General features: G+C 39.1%; 1 long non-coding RNA gene across 8 annotated transcripts in view; it reads right to left on the bottom strand.

The window, feature by feature from the left end:
* LOC115493382 (uncharacterized) overlaps nt 1–22,030 on the bottom strand; it is a 127,200-nt gene that overhangs the window by 104,407 nt on the left and 763 nt on the right. For 2 of the 8 annotated variants that reach the window (XR_012053588.1, XR_012053591.1), the window contains exons 2-4: nt 11,893–20,468; nt 3,671–5,569; nt 2,886–3,026 (exon numbers count right to left, since the gene is read on the bottom strand). This is a non-coding gene — a long non-coding RNA (uncharacterized lncRNA). Of the gene's footprint in view, nt 1–14; nt 3,027–3,670; nt 5,570–11,892; nt 20,469–22,030 lie in introns of all 8 variants that reach the window. The other 6 variants (XR_012053583.1, XR_012053580.1, XR_012053581.1 and 3 more) reach the window with 6 other exon arrangements.

The following is a 22,030-nucleotide window of genomic DNA, read 5'->3' as shown; positions in this document are numbered from 1 at the left end:
ATAATTTGTCTTACATTGCAATTACTTCTCTGTTTGAGATGTTCACTATATTCTGCCATTGTAATTTCACATACTGGATAATTAGTACCCTCTGCACAGAAACAACAGGAATGGCTGGGCAGCAGGAGAGCTCTTTCTGGATGCTGCTAAAATAAAGTATTGTCTCATTTCTTCTCAGCGCATGACTCAAATCCAGGTGTGCAGAGGAGTAAAACTGAAAGGGCAGAATATTAAGTTAAAAACCAAAGAAAGATAGTTTGTGGAACAGTCCAGCAGAGCAAAGAAAAGCCATACTGTATAAAATTGATATGAATGTGAACATTGGTTCAAGAACTGATATGAACGTGAGCATGAAATTGGTGTTTTGAAACAATCCCCTGCAGATGACCCTTAGAATACAGCCATTGACTCCTTATGGAGGTAAAAGTCTGTCTCTTTTTCTTTCTAAGGGATCAGACACAGAAATCGACATGACAAATCTGTGTAGAGTATTGCCTGAAATACCGATTTTTAAACACTGTCTAATGACTCAGTGAAAGAATATCACACCGGTATCCAAATTCCATTTCAGTTCTATGGAAGCAGAGCATGATGTGCTAGAAAACAAATATTCAATTTTCCCTTCTAAAATAAATCAATTGATTGAGAATTATATCACAAGATTTTGAAACTCTGAAGTGAATACGTTGATATTAAGTTAGTGGTGACTTCTTTAAAGCATTTGTTAAACTGTCTTTTGTATCAGGCTTTAAATATCTTACAAAACTCTGGAATAAAAGCTGTTACACATACTCTTTGAAATCATTGTAAGTTTCAGTTTTAAATAGGATAAGGAATTTAGATTTATATGGTGTGCCATTGCTTCCCTGTGTTACAGAATTTGTATAGCTGTATCCAGTGTGAACATGGGAAATATTGCCAACAGAAGGTGAAAATGCTTCAACAGGACATGAGCTTACTATGACAACAGAAAAAAGGATACCAAGATATGCTTAGGGGGAAAAAAAAAGTTTCCATAACTTCTGAGTGATAAAATTTGCATTTACAGATCTGAGTGGATGCTTCAGTTCTCTGACAAAGGTGCCTTTCACTGAGGTTGTTACCATGTTACTCAGTATTTTAAACTGAGCCAAATGCCTTTCCTCATGGAATGTCCTGTCTGCTAAAACAAATGGCAAGGAAAATCAAAACCAGGCTATTCCTAAACAACATTATTGTTAGGTAAAAAACTACTTTTACAGACAGTTTTGTAATATACAACTCCAGGCACAGGGAGGCAACAGCCTAGAATAGTAATTACAGCTGATCTCAGCCAAATTTGAGAAATAGTTTCTTGCACAAAGCCAAGTGGAAATAAAAATTCCTCAAATCATTCAAGCCAAAAAAGGATATCATTCAGTCTCCTATGTGGTATAATCCAAATAGAAATATTTAAATGCAATGTTATTATCCTATTTCCAGGATAGAATAATTTGTAGAGTTCATTAGAACATGATGAATTTCACTATATTGAAAATTGTTTTGAATTTAAACTGCAAACTAATTCTCAATACAAAGATAAAACCTAAAGGGGAAAAATAAATCTTACAGAATCCTCCCAGAATTAATACTGGATTCTCCAAGTTCAAATTACAATAATACCATCATCAAGAGAGTCCTCAATTAACCTCATCTGACATTTCAAGAAGAATATTTTAAGGGTCGTGAAGCATGCAAATAGAAACTTCAATTAAAGACAGACTTCATACATTGGACAGCCTGTGAGAATAATGTGAAACATTATGTAACCAACCTTGTGCTTTGATAAACACCCACAGATGATGCAGAGGAGACTGAAAAAATTAAGGATCAGCATCCTAAATCCTTTCTCAGGTAGAGGCTAGAAAGATTAGGAACTTGTTTACACGGGGGAGCAGGGACTCCCTTCATATTCATTCCATTTTGGTTTCTGCGTGTTCGGACGACCTGCATTCACACAGCACAAATCTCAGCATGCATTAACTGCTGAGAGGAAATACATTCTGTGCTTCTTTTGGAACCGTGGTAGATTCAGAGTGCATTAAGTGAAAGCATGCTCATATTCCTTGGGTGCAGCTGGGCCACAGGCAGCTCCTGCCTGTGTCTCTCCTCCAGGAGCTGCTCCCTCTGGAATGCTGGAAAACCGCTGGGACGAGCCCTTGGCTGGGGCAAACACAACCCAGAGGTCACCTTGGGGACACCCCCTGTTAATATGACTGCTTTGGCACAAGGGCATCACCCACCTGCAGTGGGACAGCCACCCCCAAGGGGAAAGGGTGAAGGTTCAGGCTGCTGGGTGAGGAAACGTGGCTGCAAGGCTCTCTCTTCAGGTGGCTGATTTGCTGAGGGGTCAGTGCAGGGTTTTTCTGCTCTTCTGCACTCAAGTGAGAGCCCAGCATGAATCTTTTTACACCACTGGTTTAAAACCTGTCATCACTTTGCATAGGCAACTTGTTAGTACCAAGAAACTGAGCTGGGCTTGTGGCTGTTTTTTTCCCTTTACTTTTCTTACTTTCAACTTTCCTTATGCTTCTATTAGTTGTAGCAAATATTAGATATTTTGACACACCTCCAGGACCTGTTTTTCAGTGTATCTGCTGGAGACTTGTAGCTGTTTGAAGCTTTAACCTTTCCTCAGTGACTGTGGCAGAGAAAACAGTACTTAGACTTGCTGCTTGTTGTGTGCATTTAAAATTTCCTGCTCCCACTCTGACTATCAAATGAGTGCTTGTATGGATTTGCACCAGCTCTATTTTGTTTCATGCATGATGATAACCTTTTCCCCTAAATATTCAAAAGGGTAAGTATTTTCCCTGATCAAACCCCGAAATACTGGTTAAAAAAGATTGTGAGAATGTAGTACTCACTGTGTCTCAGCTATCCATCCCTCAACTGGTCTGTTCCCCCCTTCTGCCATCTGACATATATTTTCTCCTTCCACTCGTTTGGCTTCTCCCAGCAGGAAACCTTCTCTTACCAGAGCAGTTTTAAAATGTGACTGCTGCCTCCTGCTTTTTCATGCAATTAAAAAAAAAAAAAAAAAAAAAGAGAAACACTGTCTCCCTACCCCCCAAAAACTATTAATAGAAGTGTACTTACTGTGCACAGTTCAAACTAAGAATAGTGTTAAATACTACATCCTAATTAGCAGAGTACAGCAATGGTCTCATTTTAATCAATGGGTTTTGAAGTTCCAGCTTTCATGGGATGCAATGAAATACATTTCAGAATGCAGCACCATAGAGCTCTATGGCATATTTCATAGGCATTTTTCTTCCCCAATTACAAAGGGCAGAATTGCTGTAGCAGAAACATATTTTTAAGGCTTTTTCCCAGGATAAAACTTAGCAGTGCAGCTGCGAAAATTTTCTCTGCATAAGAGATGCACAGACTTAGGGAGCAGGGAGGCTCTGGGCATCTTTAACCCCTGGTGTGCTGACAGTTATTTCAAAGCACAGCTGCTGCCTCTGTGTCCTTTGTGCCTGTCCCTGAGAGGTGTGACACGAACTGTGTTGGACAGCAAATCCAAGGTGAGAAGGAGAAGAGCTCATGGCAACAGGGGGAGTAAAGGCTGCACCTTTTTTCTCTTTTCTTTGTGAATTGATAATTTTGAAATGTAGCACTGTTATGGGCCCCTGTGATCCTTTCTTACCTTCAGTGGTTTCCTTTGGAAAGGAGATTCATACAAGGAAATTTTCTTTCCACCTTCATGTCTGTTTTTCCTTCTTCTCTTTCCACAGTCTTCAAACTGCTACTATGCAAGTAGCATTGCAGGCAAATTTGACAAAGAACATGAGGTTTCAAAAATGCAGGAACTTTGGGAAAATGCAGTGCTGGTGGAAGACTGAAACATGCTGAAGGACAGGGTGGCTCAGCCTGTCCTTCAGCACAGATCAGGGTGGCTCAGCCCACAGCCTTTGTGCACAGATTTTTGGGAAACCCAGCCTCATTTCTACCCATGGATATGGAACAACACGGTGGTTGCAACCTGTGTAATTTTGCGCAGTTTCTTGAAGCAGTTATAGCTTCTAAATAGTTATATCTTCCTAATTGTGTTTTGCAAAAATATTTTGTTTAGTCATCTGAGATATGTTTTTTATGAGGCTCATAATAGTAGCTACATAAAAGAAAAAGTACATTTCTCATACTTTGAATTTTTTCATGGTCCAATAGGCTAATATTAAAACAAAATGGGATAACAGTGGGAACATATCCACATCATACACAAGGAAAGCAGTATTCCCCTACTTTAAAAGGTCTTTTTTCAATACCTCTGCACATTCACAAAACAGCCTGTGAACTCCTTATGAAATAATGTACTAAAGTTTGATCAAATGCACAAGAAAATGCTACACACAAAAAGAAAATAAAAAGGAAGGGAAATCATATAGCTCTGAATTTTTTAACATCCTCCATATAGACTACAAGAGTCTTCTCTGATTAAGTGATTAAGTGTCCAGGGAAAATGTGATTTTGAGGAAGGAGTTTTTTTTTACTTCTCGGCTTTCTTAACTGTTCACTGTTCACTTAGCTTTTTATTTGAAATAGCTTGCAAAACTACCAAATTGTCAAACAAGCAGATCTCGGAATGGATATGTGTGAATTTTGTCCCAGAATTGCAGTTGCAGAGAGGAGGATTCACAGCACACCAAAGAAAGAACAAAAAATCACAATGCTTATCGCCTACGCACAAAAAAATAGATCAGAGTGGGTGGGGAGGTGGAAGCAAGTGCACTAAGACATAGATAGTGAAGAACTGAATATGCAACTGCTGAAGGGGTCACAGTCCTGTGCAAACCAAGCAGGTCACGTAGGCAGGCCTGAGAGAAGCTATTTCTGCTGATATTCAAAGCCAACTGTCCCCTTTTGAACATTATTCCCTTGCTCTTCCTTATACCCATTTGCACAGTGACTCTCTCCCTTATTTTGTACTTGTAACTGTTTATTGTTTGATATCATCTGCTACTCACTAGAAATAATAATAAATTGAATGCATAGATTTAAAAAAACTCCAGACTCTAAAATTCACCAATTTAAATTAGGTTAAGAAGAAATGCTCAAGATAAAGCAAATCAGATGAAAACCAAGATGAAATCTCTGCCCAAGAGATTGCCTCTACACACCAGAGAAACAAGAGCCAACCCGCTTCCCCAAATGAGGAATCAGCTCTTATGCAGTGGCCAATATGACAGAACTTTTATTTTTTCTGTCTAGTTCTCTAGGAAGATCCTCACTGCATCCCACCAGGCACAGATGTAATCAGACAAGTTTTAATCTTTTCTTGTAAGCCAGTCCCCTCAGCAATCACCAGCATTGCATTTTTTGATTTCCTTTCCAACTGCTCTGCAACATCAAGGTGAGGGGCTGTCCAGCCCCATACTCTGTGCTGTAAGGGCCAGTTCCCTTCTGCATCAGAGGGACCCAAGGGCATTTAGTAGGAAACACCGAACCTCTTGCCGAATCAACCAAGATTTTCCATGTCACCATTCTTGAACAGAACAGAATTATTGTTCCTTCCTGAGTAGGAATATGATGGTTCTTCATAGGCAGACTGAAAAAAAAAATAAAAATAAAATAAAATGCAAAAATGGCTCTTTTGCTGTGATGCTGCATTGCAGATTCACATCTAATTTCTGCCAATGTTATCCACTCAGTCTTTTTCAACGCTTCTGTTTTCCAAATTTTTCCTCCCACTGAATCTGTATGTTTGATTAATGTTTTCCCAGATGTCTGAACCTGGGGAAAAAAGGCACTTTTGGTCTCATTTTGTTAAGTGTTAGGAATCACTTTGATGATCCATAATTTTACTGTGCTTTTCACAAGGCAGATGAGTGGCAATAGTTCCCTAAGCAAGCTGCATTCAGTCATTATAAACTCCAGAGTTCCCCTTTCTTTTTCCCTCCTTTTTGTGTTTATTTTTTCATCAGTAATGAACCTTCACAGTTTATCATATTCTCTTTCAATTGCTTATTGAACACATTTGACAGAGGAGTTATATTTTTGAACCAAACACATTTTATCATCTCTTTTAATTTTTATCCCTTTGAAGAATGTCAGATTAGGATGCAGTTTGAGGAACACAATTCTGCATTTTGGCTATTTTGTCTCAATCATTTAGCACATTAACTCTCCCGATTTCTAATTTAACAGGAACATTTTTTCATTCAAAGGATGGAGAGTCTTTAACCATTAAGAAGAGGAACTATTAACACGAAAGATTGTAAATAATTCCCACTTAAAGAAGGTGTACTCTGTTATCTTAGCATCCAAAATTTGCAATAGTTTCACAGCTAATCTTTATTTCAGCCCTCTCTCCTGGAAAGGTAGAAATCACCTCTGAATTGTCCCTCTTATTTCTGAAAAGCTCAGCTATCACAAGAACAGAGAGATGACTGATGCTATTGAATCTGACAACGGGAGGATTTCATGCAACAATCTAAAAAGAAACTACCCCTTTGTGGCTGTACAGAAAACACAACTATTTAGATTCACAGAGTAGCTGAGGCTGGAAGGCATCGCTGGAAATTGTCAAGTCCAACCCTGCGCTCAAAGCAGTGTCACCTACAGACGCATTGCTTGGGGTCATGCCCAGCTGGGGTTTGAATATTTCCAATGACAGAGACTGAACAGCCTCTCTGGGCAGCCTGTGACAGTGTTCAAGCACTCTCACAGAGGGAAAAAAAACCCCCAGAAGTGATTTTCCTTTTCTTTTGTTTAAAAAGAATATTTTATATTTCAATTTGTGTCCATTTACTACTTTTGAAAGTCACATCTCATTACACTCACAAAACAGATTTCTTGCCAAGGTATATTCTGCAGGAAAAATAAATCAGCTACAAAAAGTGCACCTGTTTTTCCTCAGAAGGTGACAAAGTGCACTTGTCACACCAACCTAGATATTTGTACTACTGGACATATCAAAATCCTTATGAAACAAAAACTGTGTCTTATTCACTTTAATGTATATGATAAATAAACCAGCCATACCCAGAAATAAAGGAATTATTTGTCAGTGAAGGTTGGAATAAAAGCCATAGAATTTATATAATTTATATAATAGTGGATATTAAGAGAGAAATTATAGTATTGTTCTTGTGCCTTCTTCTAAAACTTTAGGAGAATTTACTTGTTTGTTTCCTACTCTTAGATTCCTTTTTGCTGAGAGGTGCAGATGCATATGTGTATAGTGTATGCACATTAGATCTCTGGAAAAAACATATGTGAAACTTAGAAGAATTTTGTGATTGAGTCTCAAAATTAAACATGGGAGGAGTGAGCATTGTGTCAGCTACCAAAAGATTACCACACAAATAATTGCAAAACTAAAACTTGGTGAACTTCCATGCTTTCACACCCATTGTTTCTGGTCCCCTCCTCAGAAAGTCCTTAGGGCTTAGCTGACCATTTACCTGGTATTCAAGGGGTTCTTCCTTTAACTTGTATGCAAAGGGGTTCTCCTTCCTTTAATGAAGATGAAATACAAAATACTGACCATCCATCTAATGAAGCGAATTGTACCTGAATTTTTATCAAGGGTCATTCTGCTTAACTTCAGCAGGTGGATTGCACTGGGCAGATCTTTTGCAATAAAGGCCAAGAGATCCTGCTTGGTCAGAAGGTAAAGTTGATTTTTATGTTTAAGGTGCACAAGCTAACAACTCACTGGCCTCCCTGGGACTGAATACTGATGATATTTTCTTCCATTGTCTACAAACCTTTCCTTACCATGCTTGTAAAGCTGTGTCCTACCTGGGGAGCACTGCAGCCTTCCCAGCCTTTGGGGCTGACTACTCCAAGCTCCTCATTTGGGTGATCCAACAGCCCCATCTTCTACTCACAGTGATGCTTTGTAGGAAAGGAGCCAAGGAGTACTGGCTGGGTTTCCCATCTGGATGACCAGGCAGGAGCTGGATTTGAAATATGCTTACATGTACACCTTCCCCTCAGCCCAGACACAGCACATAGCTGGAAATGAGTAATTGGTGTAATGGGTAATTTAATTTTGGCAATAAAGTTGGTGCTCTGACAGGGACCAAAGTACCACCTTCGCTTTGGAGGTCAGTCAGGTGCAGGATGAAATTCGTGATCCAAAAAGGAGAGGCAAGCCCACAAAAATGCAAGAGGCTGGCTAATAGATGCTACCTTTTGCCAGAGAGACACTTGAATGTAAAGACCTCCTGATGTAAAATGTGATTCTTCATGATATTTCATGAAGAAATGGTCCTCAGTGGTGCTCTGAACCTTTTGGACAAAAGAAACCTTGGGAGGACATGTAGAAACAGGAAGTGTTAACAGTTTTTACTGGTTTTCTTTTTTTTTTTCTTTTTTCTTTTTTTTTTTTTCTGTGGAGTTTATTTTGTTTTGATTTTTTGGCTGTTTTTTTCAGTGGATTTGACAGTGGGTGGAAAATGGTGACTGAGACAATGTCACAATGTTGAAACTCATCTGTCTGGAAGGGTGTAACGCCATGTGCTGTGGGAGAAGGAGATGGCATGAGGGAGGGAAGAGGAGAGAATGAGGTGCCATTTCTTGGATTAGAGCTTTTATAAGCTTCCAGAAGAGAGGAAATTCAGATGTTTAGCTGGCAGCAGTTGGTGATGAGGGAAGAGCCCTGGCTCAGTTCCTTGTCGGGCCCAGGGAGCAGTTTCCCTCCATCTGTTAGGAGCTTCTGATTAGATGAGGTAGGTTAAATCTTTTTTCCCTCTGCTCTCCCTTCCCAGTGGTTGTGAAATCACTTATTTGTGTTGCTGGGAGCAAAGAGAAGTGAAATGAAACCACAAAGCCAGTGCAGGGCTTTTTAAACTCTTTGCAGGTTGCAGAGGCTGGAAAGAGATGATTAGAGTGATTGAACATTGATGGAAGTTATAAGATTGGTGAAAGGGCACAGAAGGGAACAAGGAATGATGTGTTTGCTTAATGGGATAGCCATCTTAAGTTTCTCTGTCAGGCTGCCTTGTTTGCAATCTGTTTAATATTTCCTCTTATCTTCGGAAAATAGTGGCTTATTGTACATTTTCTGAAACTGTTTTCAGAAAGGCCAATTTTATATCTCCAAATGTGTGTGAATTGATGCAGAGAAAGAGGAGTTACTACACACATTCCATGGACCAGTGTGGCTTGTCTCAAAGCCATGCTGAAGTAAAATCAACTGCATCATGTTACAGTGATGTTTTCCACCTACAGGCACTTCTGAGCTGACTGCCACAGTGATTAAACTGAGATTGTACAGGATTGGAAATAGAGGCCAGTACAAGCTCTTTGGGCAGCAATGCTCTGACATCAAGTTCTGGCAGGTTTAAGAGCAGTAAAGCAGACACATGATTACAAAAATTAAAAAAAAGTAAAATAAAACAAACAAAAAAAGACACTGTCAAAAGCCTCCAGCAAATCCCAAACACATACAGGCACACAGATCAAATCAAAAAGACAAAAAATAAATAAGAATAATATTCTTTCTGAAGGAAAGGAAGAACCTTTCTTCATTCCTCTTCTAGCCTCTTCTCTCTTTTCACCTTCTGTGACTATTCTTGTATTCCTTACCTCTCCTGCTATGATATTGATCCATGTCCTGTTAGGGCATTAAATCCCATAATAGACAATACAACAGGCTGCTCTATTTGTGAGGCAGTCCCTTGTTAATTCTCCAACCATTTTCTGGCCTGGCACAAAACAGTAAAAGAAAGGACAGCCACAAGCATCCCACAGCCCAGGGCAGCATCCTTGCACCAGGGGCTGCCTCACTGCCCCCTCTGCTTTGCCAGCCCAGCAGCCTGCATTGCTGACTCTGCCTGCTTCATCCAGGTGTCACCTCAGGGACAGAAGTGGCAGCAGCCTCTCTGTGAGAGGGAAAATGAATTTTGTGATGTGGCTTCTACATCACTAAACCAGCTTTCCTGCTGGGGGCTGACCAGAAATTAGGCTGAGATTATGCAAGACCCAGTAAAAAGTTGGTTTCTTTTTTCAATTCAAATTTGTTATTAGGTTATTACAGTCACAAGTTTTCTTAAATCAAAATAAAATGCACATTTTTTTTTTTTTTTTTGTCTCAATCAGTGGAAAGAGGCATTTATGAAAAGCCAAACGTTTCTTTCTTACTATCACAGAATCCAAGAAACTTTTGAGTTAGAGAGGCCCTTAGAGAGCATTCAGTTCTCACTTCCCTGTCCACTTTCCACTATCCCAGGTTGCTCAGAGCTCCATCTAACCTGGCCTTGGACACTTCCAGGGATGGAGCAGCCACAACTTCTTTGGTCAATCTGTTTCAGTGCCTCACCACCCTCACAGCAAAAATTTCTTTATAATCTCTTATCTAAATCTACTTATTTCAATTTAAACCTGCTACCTCTTTTCCTATCAGCAGATTTCCTGATAAACCATCCTGCCCCATATTTCCTGTAGGCCCCTGTTAAGCAGTGGAAGGCCACCAGAAGGCCTCATAAGGTTTTTAAAGTTAAATACTCCTCTACCCACAGGACTGGAAAACCAAGATGGCCAAGAAAGCTCCCATGAAGCATTTTTCTAACATGCTCATTTATAACCCAAACTAGCTGATTTACATCTCAATTTACATATATCCCACAGTGCTTCATTCCATTGATTAGACATCAGTGCATTTACATTTCCATCACTTCCACATAACAGCAGTGGTAGGTCACAGTGACCTTACACATATCTTGTCAAAGCCTTTTGTGTCAAAACAGCACAACCTCAGAAATGCACTATCAAAACATCCCCATCATCCAGTGTCAAAACAGCTTCATCACAGAGCCTGAGCACATTCACATCCAACAAATTAACATATCAAGGCTTTATGGCTTTAATATCTAAGTAAAAAACAAAAATCTAATGTCTTCCCTTTGAAAAGAAAATTGTTCTTACTCCCATTTCCCACTGGTAATTAACAAAGTTCCTGTCTACTGGGGTGCATCTGGAGTGACTTTTTTATTTTTTTTCCCTGACAGCGTCACTAAAGTGACTGACATTTTCATTTTGTCAAACTTGCAAGAAGTGGCTGGAAGAGGTTTCTGGGAACTTGGCCTCAGCAATTTTCAAGGCAGTAACATTCCTGCCTAGGTACAAGACTGTTCAACTAAATGAACATCACAACAGAAAAATTTTGCAAACAAAGCCAATGCACAGTTCTGGACCATCTCCTGTGGCATTTAAGTCATGTCACTGTTCAATTTTCAGGCCAGACCTATGTTAGTGCTTGGTTTCACTGCAAGTGACTAAACTGGGAAGGGAGAAGCATACACTATTTTTTTTTTTTTTTTTTTTTTTTTGTAATTTAAAGGAAATCCAATCAACCGCAAAGATTAAATCTAACTGTTTAAAAATCACAGTCTCAGTGCTTCCCTTGCCCTCCTGCCTATCTGCATACGAGGCAGTAAAAGTATGCATAACCACACAGTTTCACACCAGCGCAACTGAATCCATGTGAATCCCATAATTTGAATTTTAAAGGCTCTCAGTCTCTGCTTTGTTTATAAGGGAGGTTTTTAGGAACTCATCCCATCACTGGACAGCATGCCTAAATGTAAGCATAAGTAGCGTCCAAATATATGGGCAGTCAGGACAGCAATATTTGGTGTATTCTTGAATTAGGACATGCATAGACAATCCACTGAAAATGCAATATTACACTCAGCTAATCTGGTGTGTCAGCACTGAAAATATTCGTGTTCGAGCAGCACTCCCAATTTCAGGCAATGACTTTCTTAATCGGTAAAACATTCAAACACAGAATAAATAAATATAAATCAACTGGTGACATCCTTTCCATTATTTTTTCTTCAGGACATTAGCTAACAACCAAAGCAATTAAATTTACAAGCAAGAGGGAGGTCAGAGGCACTCAGCTTTTGACTGACTGACGTTGTAGTGGAGACATCATGTCACAGCCATTAGCACTGGGGCAGGATCTGTTGCATTTTGCTCTGTTTCCACGAGTCATCTCTGTGGCAGCACAGGGTGAGACTGTGAATTCAGATTGATTATATCAAGACAGAACAAATCAGAAGCAGCAGTTGCAAATTTGTAGAATCAGACCTGACTGGTGCATTACTATAATCCCCAAGAAAAGCAACTGGGGGCACGACCACATTCCTTGATCTTGTATGAATATCTTTTATGTAATTTTTCAGATCTGGTTAATTCCAAAAGTCATTATTTTGAAATATGTGATACATATTTTTTTTTTCACTATAGATGTACAGCAGTTCCCTTTTAAGGACAGTAAGCTCTGTCCTTTAAAGTAATGTATATAGGAGATATTTCCTCTATTTTAAATGAGAAGACTTCAGAGTTCATGAACTTCTTGAGTGTGACAGATGTGATGAGACAGAAAAAACAATTCACTCTGCTATAATTGTGGCCTTTAGTTTATACTTTATGCTTTGATGGATTGCCACATTTATTAATACTTTACTTTCATTTTCTAAAAAGTAAAATAATGACTTGCGGTCTGTAGTCTGAGGACTAATCTCAGGATTTGTATGACCAGTATCACAGCAGTAAAACCTCTTAATGTTAATGCTTCTTATTTTCATCTGCTTGTCCAAGTTCTTCACTGAAAAGAAGATGTGCAAAACCAATTTAAAGTCAAGGAGGGGAAGTTCTTCAGATCTCTCTGGCAGAAGCTTCTGCTGCCTGAGAGCTGGAAAGGGAACAGGAGCTGTTTTCATAGGTTGACATGACCTGAGAGAGTCAGATGAAGTGACACACGTGTGTAAAAATCTATGTTGAGGGAGAAGAGCACTGTGGGGTGCTGCAATTACAGAAGGGAATAGAAAAAGAAAGAAGTGAAGTGGCTGGGAGGAATCAGAAGAGAGACATATGTATGAAAGAATAAAAACACCTCATGAAAAAAAAAAGCAGGGAAAATTTGTTCATGTAGAGCTTTGATTCCACTGGATTTTTGCCATCCAAAGAAAGATGGCTGAGAGACCTGAGCAAGCTTGGCAGGAGGGATGAGAGGAGGCCACAGGGCTGCATTCCCAAGACTTCCAAAGAAGGAGGCTGCAATGGCTGCTAATGGTGAAATGGTGAAAAGCTGCTGATATCATGGAGGATCCCAGAGAAATACTGAGAGAAAACTGGACAAAACCCCCTCTAACTGGACAAAACCTCCATTATTAATAGATCTGAGTAAGAAAGAATATCAGGGATGGCAGAGGAAGAAACATATTTAAAATGTACTTGATCACCTAAATTCTCTGCAAATATAGACCAGGAGCACCAGTACCTCTCTGTGGCTGAATCACTTGGACCCAGGGTTTCAGCACTGTGGGAGTCACTCTGCCATTGCTCTGAGGCTGCTGCAGAAACATCAGCTACTCACTGTTATGTGCCAGAGTGCAGAATGAGTCATTGACATAATAAATCCTCTTGGCAGCAAGGAACCTGGTAAAATGAAGAGATATTTTCAGCATTCTTGCAATTCGTGGCACAAATTGCTTCTACCAGAATTCATTCCAAGCAGCTGAAGGGCTCTATACACAGGGCACCTGCATGTTGCCCAGAGTGAGCATCAATGCTGCCACTAAACACTTTGGGATTCACTCTCCAACCATAGGGCAACTGCTTCTGTGACATAATCACCACGAGCAGAAAGTGGGAAGTGACCCTCAGAATAAATGAACTTTCTAGATCCACTTTAGATATGTTGGTGCAAGCTACAATGGTTCCTTGATTTGATCATTAAACTGGAAACATAGCAGAAAAACTGGGTGTCACCTCTCTGACCATGCCACAGGAATTATTCCAGTGGAGCACAACACTGAGTAGAATTCCAGATGGCTGACCTAATGGTAGTGAAACACAGTCCTCTTTTTTAAAGGTGTGCAATGAGCTGATTACTTTGGCCACCAGCTGGAAGAAGCAGTGACATGATGACATCTCCACATGGCTGAGCTGTGCTTGTGCGTGCCACTCTTGGAGAGCAAACCACAGAACCACACTTCACAGAGCCAGAAAGTCCCAAAATACTGGCAACAACAGTGGGGGACAGAGGTAAACTCTTTGGACTGTGGTAAAAAATAGGAAAAAAACCACAAAAACTTATATCTTGAACATATTCCAATGACATTCCACCATTATAGCTGTTGCAGGCAATTTCTCCTCTGGTTTGATATTTTAGCTCAGCCTGCTTAAGTCTTCAGAGGCTGCACTGACAAGCAAAAAGTTTAATTACCATGTTTAGTAGTCTCCTTTTAGCATGTTCTGCAGGCTCTGTCATCATTTCACTGTGACAAGAAGTTGGGTGTTTTTTTCCTTGTAGTAAGTTCTTCGCTATTCTTGTTAAAGAAATACTGTACCAGAGATTCCTTTGATGGTTTGGTTATGTTTAACTTGCCCTTTAATGCTGTTTTCCTTTGAAACTTCTTCCTCTTTGTTTACTTTCATATGTCTGGTGGAGAAATGGATTTGCCTTTTTTTGTTTGTATATTGTCACACATAAGAGAAGAATAGATAAATCAAATGCTTTGTCCCTTGGGCTTTACTTGTCTCGTCTTCACGCTGTATCAAAAATTTCAATAAGAAAAGTTAAGTAATAATTCTATAAAGACATGAAAGTGCAATGTGGGACAGTGACGCATTGTATATAAAACAATCTTTTGGAAAAAGAGATGAATTCTCATTTTTGATAATTTCTTCCTTTATTTCTTTTTTCAATTTGAAGTTTAAATAATTTTTATTTAAAGAATCATAATGAGGAATCATAGTGAAACAAAATCTCTTGAACCACAGTAAAGATGTATAAAACCCATAAGGAATGTAAGAGAGCCAGCTGTATCTAACATGTCCTCATTTTGAATCGGATTTCAGTTATTTCTTCTTATTGTTACAAAAGATATAGCTTTTAAACATTGGTGCTTTCAGTGGCAATAGACAAAAATCGTCATAAGACAGATATCTTACTACCAAAAAAAGGAGGAAAAGGTCACCTAATTGTATCTTATTGCAGATTGCACATCAGTGGAGCTCAGAACTGCATTATGCAAAGTATTGTTAATGAAGAAAGGTATAATAAAGGGAAGGAAGCAAAACAATCCTAAACTTGTAAAGATATGAAGTGAGTGAGGTGGGAAATGAGGAGCACTGAAATAACTGCATTTTCTGCTGTGAAATCGAAAGACCAAAAGCCTAATCACATTGTCAGTCAGTAACCAGTCTAGTGCAACAGGGAAAAAAGACAGAGATGAGAATGGAAACATTAACAGTAGCACAATATCTTCTAATTTTTTGGATCCTTTCTATTCATCCAACTGTCACCTGACTCTGCTCCTTCTAGTGTCTCTTTTGGGGAGTGTTTTTTGTGTTCGTATGCATTTATGGCATCCCAAGCATTTTTGGCTGAAAGGTGACATGGCTTTTCTACCCCTCTGTTGTCTTCTCCATCCACTGCCTGTATTCCTGTCTGCACAACTCCAAACCAAATCCCTTCCCACTTTCATGCAGCACTGTGTCAGTGGCTGAGTGTGACTGAATGTTCACAGAGCAGATATGGCAATAGTGACACTAGTGCTGGCTTTTGGGATAACAGCAATAAACCTTGCAGAGGTCCTACAGATAAAACCATCCTCTTTTCTGTGATATTAAAACCAGAGCTGATCATCTAATTCCTCTTTGTTTTTGTGTTCAGAGATTAAGAACTGATACAAAGATATTAAACCCTATACTGGATATTATGGGAATAATGGCTTCTTATCATTTCAGCCATGCCTTTGACCAAAACACTTACATTTGCCTCATTGTAGAGCTTATTATAAACATCACATCTATTGCTTTACTGCCACGCTATACTCTTTGAAAAAGGACTCAGCTAGCCAACCATAAAAAGGGAGTTTTGTATGAAAATGTCTTGCACTAAATACATAAACAATCCAAATGCAACAAGAAGCTTCTAAGGAAAGTCACAGCACAGATCAATCAGTACCCATGGCCAAAAAGTTCTTACAAAATTGTACTCAGATACTTGTAAGGAGTTTCCACTGCTTTATGTGTCCTTCTTTTTTCTTCTCAATAGCAGGTAGGGGAAGTAATTCCGGGATTTTGTTTGTTTTTAAACTACTAGAGATGTCTGCAGAGAAGAGAACTCCCAAGTCCTCTCTGCACTGTTTGACACAGTTATTTATGGATTTGCTGTTTTGGATGTTTGTGCTTGGAGCGCTTGGTTGGCCATCCAGTTGTCACCAGCAATGCAGTAGGAATAAAGTGTCAAATTCTCAGAAAGATTCATGTGTGTGTGTGTATTTTTAAATGCCTGAAATATTATTTTTAAGCTTTCATCTTCAAAGATCCACTTACCATTCAATGGTTGCATTCACATAAGCACAGTTTTAAGCAGAAGAGCTCATTCCTTATTTTGATGTAGGATCAGTCCTGCTGTTTCATCTAAACCTTATCCCCTGTCATGTAGTAGAGCTGACAGGATGACAAAAATAAAGGCTTTAGTGCTAACAAACTTTGTTTGTTCTCCCTCTTGACTTCCCAAGCACCACTGCTATTTATTTAAAAGGAGAAGAGATCAAGAACTTATAGGATATTTAAAAATAACAAGCCACAAAGAAAAATAAAACATACAAATAAACCAACCAAACAAAACTCCAGCAAAAGTGCTATTTACAGCACTGCTAAAGAACAGAGGATTCAGTTGGGCTGATCCTGTGCTGCTTGTAAACACCTTTACCCCATGAGCCATGAGGCTCAGATAATGTGCAGTGATAGCGATGTGTATGGAAGGAATCAATCCCTATTTCACATCAACACTGGAGACTGGGGGGTACCTTTGGCAGCATTTCTTTTATTCTGTCCTAGGTTAGTTCAGGCTGTCAGTCAGGCAGTTCAAAAGCAGACAGTTTTAACAGAAGGAAAACATCAAGTAATTTGTAATGTTACCTGTGATCTTTGGCACAGCTTCAAATTGGAAGGTTGATGGCAAGGATGCAAGAAACTGCCCTTAAAGGGGAATGGAGAGCTGGCCTTTTGTGTCTGGGTGCTGCAGCTATTTCTCAGGCCCCACTTTTCTGTACTTTAGAGTATTTGAAGAGAGAATACTCTGAAGTTAATAGAAGTTTTGCCATTTACTTCAGTGGGACCAAGACTTCATAAATGTGTTTGTTTCTTCTGTTGACTAAATTGCTACTATTGCTTTCAACACGTCATCTTAAGATTGATGCCTGCACCTCATAAGATGAAACTGGCCTCTGCATTGTAGAGAATACAGCTTCTCCTTGCTAGCCACTCTGCTCTCTCACACTGATGATCAGAGGAGCAAGTCCTACTGTAGCAAGTAGGGTCTAACTAACTTTGCAGGGTCTTATGAGAGAGGGGATGTGTTTTACTGGGGGAAGTGTTGTGACAAAAATGTGATCAGATTTTTGAAGTGCATAAGCTCTTCTTCTCAGATGAGAGCAGGCATTTCTCATCTCCTTAGACAAAGGTCACAAGTATTTACAAAATCACAGCATATAGGACTACACTCAGGATGGAGATGGTCCTATTAAAAAGTCCTATAATCAAATCACTGCAGATCTGTTGGAAGAATAAAGGGGGTGAATTAGGGTTAAGATTGTGGAATAGCCTTGCAGTCAGATAAGTCTTAGGCTTAAATCTGTGAGCTGAATTTTGAGATCATCTTAAAGAGTGGAAGAAGATAAGGCAGATTAACCCTTAAATTATTGCTTGCTATGAGGAGCAGCCTGTAGATCAAAGACTTCAAGTCACTGGAGAAGTTTATTTTACAAACAGCCAGAGACTGAGACAGAGGTGAGCTGGTACTAGCCATAGTTAGCTCCAATGCCCCAAGAAAATTGCTCAGTCCTAAGGACTGAGAGGTACTTGGCAGCAGCAATCAATATGATGCAGTGGTTCTTTGATTGCCAGACAAAAGTTCAACGACTAAACTTTAATGCAGAATCTCAGAGCAAATGTTTTAGAAATTCCAATTGTGTTAAAGAGGATTAACTAGAAACATTGCCTTAAATTTTAAAAGCACAGGTATATAGTGGTAGGCTGGAATGTACTTAAGTCAATGTTATTAAAGGTGCACTTATAGGCCACTCATTTATTTGAAAATACTTTTGTGGTAGGACAAAGTCTTAAGAGAGAGAATTTAATTACTAAGCCACAATACAAGTGTTCAATTTGCTTTTCTCTCCTATTACTCATATTATGTATAGAACACAAATTGATTAGGCATTAGTATCAATTCCTGGAAAGGCTCAGATTCCCTATGCAGTCAGATTTCTTTTGCAGACAATTTATTACTTTACCTATACTAAGCATTAATATTGTATTTGTACCTCTGTGTCTACCAAAGGAAGTCCTGTCTTTTGCTCCTTGTACTTACTGGGGTCTCAATTATTTTAATGTACATTCTTAACTTTTAATAAATCAAAGGGAATTGTCTACACCATTAAACCCAGAAAAAAGTGATCAACTTGGCTGTTTTACCACCCACGCTGCACATTTCAACTCTTCTCACTTCACATTTGTTTCCATGGAACTCTCCCATAAGGAGAATCAAAAATTTCAAGGAAGAAATAAAGTAATAATTTATCAATCGTAAAAATTAAAATTTCCATCTGTGGCACTGTGTATGTCATGAAGTATTATAATTCCCAATAATGTAATCTGATTATATTTTTAAGTAATTATACTTTAAACTCTTCATCTTTTTTACCATCCTAACATGCTGCTGCTATCTATTCTCCTCATAGCATGGAATATATAATGAGAGAAATCATTTCAGCTTTAACTGATAATGATGCCAGCATCAAAATCAAACATGACTTTGTGCAAATCCAGACTGAAATTCATAGCTGGATCTGTGTAAATGTTTCTGCTGAAAGTTGATCGGAACTCCTTACAAAAGAGTTATCCAAGAGTGGATTTTAACCCTGGTATCAGTAGCTTTGGTGTTTTCACTATCTAGATTCTAATTAAAATCCTGCCTTTAGTTTCAGCCAATCTTAAAGTCGCACAACACTTCTCATTTTTGGCTATTGTCATCATCCTGTCACTTAACATGAAACTTTCCAAACTGCTTGTGTCTCCTTTGGACTAATTTTTGATGTGGATTTGCATCTTTGGGATAAGGGAGAGGGGATTTTCAGATAAATTGTTTTAGCTGTTTTGAAGAGCAGGATAAGGCTTTCCCATCATTGGGTTGAAAAGCTCTAACTCTTATTTGCTCTGCAGAAACTTGGCAAAGTGACAGCAGTAGCAGATGGTACAGAGTGGGACAAGGGAGACTGTCACCTTTGTGTAATGGACACTTCAATGTTATTCCATGACAAAGATTCACAACCAGACAAGTTTTAACTTCTGAAAATCTCGTTTTCATATGCTAGATGAGCAGTTTTTAAGGGGAGACAAAGCAAGGAAGGCAGCAATAGAGACAGAAGCACAAAAGAGGAGACAGCCGTTGTTGGGTAACAGCGGAGAACAGTGACAGAGGCTGACAGCATGATGTCAGCACAGCAAAGGAGCACATAAACATTCTGAGGATCATCTAACAGCTTCCCTTAAAAGAATGAGAAAACCAGGGAGCTGAACCATGAGAAGTTCTGCTGGGTGAACTGTTTGATGGAGGAAGGCGTGGATGAGATCACGTTTTACGGCCACATCCGTTTTGTGATGACTGACTGCACTAAGTGGCGTGGAAGTTCTCAGCATGGGAAAAAGCAGTGCTCCTGAAACACCTTACCAAACCCAAATTTTCTTTTCTGAATGGGAGGGAGATGTCCTCTGGAGTGTTTCAGTGCCTGATGACCCTCCTCAGCATGCTTGATGAATCCACATGCCCACTATACCTCTCCTCGAAGCATGAACCCATTTTTACACCAGACAGAGGGACTGTTCAAATACCTCACTTTTTGGGCTGTGAACTTCTGTCCAGAGGGCTCCATCAGGAGCCCACACATCTTAACAAGGTTCAACACTCTCAGCCAAGAGGCTTGACCTCTTGGGTTAAAACTATTGGAAAGGCTCCAGAAAGGTTTTCCCAGCTTCTACAAGCAATGTAAGCTCTTTGTCCCATGTTAACAGAAGTGACAATGTAGGGGCTAACCTTGGCAGCTTGACAACATGCTGTACAGCACTGCAGGACCAACTGCTGCCTGGGAGAACAGAGCAGCTCCCACCAACATCTGATCAGTTCCTCCCCATGGTGTTTGGAGTGCTGGAAACCTCTGACAGACACAGGCAGCAGTCAGGGCTTTTTCTACTTCATTTCCCTCAGTACCTGTTCTCATGTTGGATGTTCTCACACGCACAGGTACCTGTCTCTCCCTCAGAAATCTTGCTGAAGACACAGATGCAGCACCATGAGATCCAAATGGCAGAGATGCCAAAAGTCAGGCCCAAGGTTCTCCTGGAGCTCCTGTTCTTGAAATCAAAATTGATCATCTGCTGGCAAGAGCACTTGGCGTGCACTCGTTTTTGTGCTATCAGGAAGTACACAATAACATTTGGTTATTATTTGGTTTTCTATTAGCTCTTGATGTGAGGGATTTTGATTACACAAAATACTATCATTGTGCTGAAACTAGATATCTGACTAAATCAAATAAAATGTTCTTTCTGTTTTCTCTTGAAATACAAGTTTTCCATTACTAATTTTTGCCATTTCTTTTCTCTGCTATTTTAATTTCCCCAAAAGCCAGTTTCTTGCAAGTGTAGTTGTTTGAGGTTATTAAAGTGGGACTCACCATTTACAAATATTACCGTTAGAAGCCTTACAATACTATTTTTCAATATTATGGCTATCACACAGACTCAACTAGTGTGAAATGGCTCCAAAACAGTCTAATTTACTTCCAAAAGAAGTTTAAAGTACGTTTTAAAAGAATTGTCTGTGATTCTGCTTGCAGAATATAGCAATAAGACCATGAAAAGAAGACACAGAATCACAAAGCAGTCTACATTAAACTAAAACAGTTTTTAAGATCAACACAGTAAATTTCTTTCTGACTTTGAGTCCCAAACATGTCTCAGTGTTATAACTTTGATAACTGCTATCCATGGTTTGACTGTCATTCTTTGATAAAATGTTAGTGTTGTACTGTCATTACACCTCTGTGGCAAGGAATCACACATTGAAAGAGAGAGAAAAATGACATTATCGGGAGCCACTATCTCAGAATCTGTTTCAAATTTGTATACAAAGCCATTATGACACCCTGCTCTGGCTGGTGCAGTAATGTTTTACAGCACAATTCCATCTGCAGATGTTGCCAAAGGACAATATCCTGCTACATTGACTAATGCATTTCCCTGTAAATAACCCTCTGATTTTTGTGGGACCTGATGCTGCCTCAGATGCCATTCAGCATGAATAAAGGTGTCAGAATATGGCCTGGAGTTATTATCTGTATAACCTCAACCTCAGTAAAGCAATGAGATACCCAGATTAATGGCTAATGCCTGGGATGATATTCCTATCTTAACCCTTGCTGTCTGACCAAAGTGAATAATAACAAGCTCATGGTATATCATCAGCCTCCAAAATACAGTTGCAACAGTATGAAATTTAGAATAAATATCTGCCTTCATTCTTTTTTATTCCCCTTGTGGATTTAAGTCAGTTCCCTAAAATATTGTTTAATATGATTTTACAGATTTAATAGCATCTATTGACCAAGAGAGGACAAAAGTCAGTTTCTCTCCCCAGCTTTTTCTCTGTAGGATAAATTTGAGAGTGCTTTTTCTTTTCAGTCTTATGTTAAGAAACTTCTTCTCAATTATCTTTGAAGCCATCAAAAACTTTTCTAGTTAATGGAAGGTCTTTAATGATACCTAACAACAACATATTCCACATACTATTTTGGGATGATTTGAATATAAAAAGCACTACAACAAGCTGCATTCTATTTTTATTCATTCTTGTATAATTTAGCACACCAGCTGTATTACTAATAACAGCAAAGTCTAGCTGACATATACACACCATGAAAGAAAAATAATAACTGATAATTATGTTATTGTATAATTTAAAATTGTATAGGGA

The sequence above is a fragment of the Taeniopygia guttata genome, chromosome 1, assembly GCF_048771995.1.
Source record: "Taeniopygia guttata chromosome 1, bTaeGut7.mat, whole genome shotgun sequence".
NCBI lineage: Eukaryota > Metazoa > Chordata > Aves > Passeriformes > Estrildidae > Taeniopygia > Taeniopygia guttata.
The sequence above is the reverse complement of the archived record's forward strand: the minus strand, read 5'-3'. Positions and strand labels throughout refer to the sequence as shown.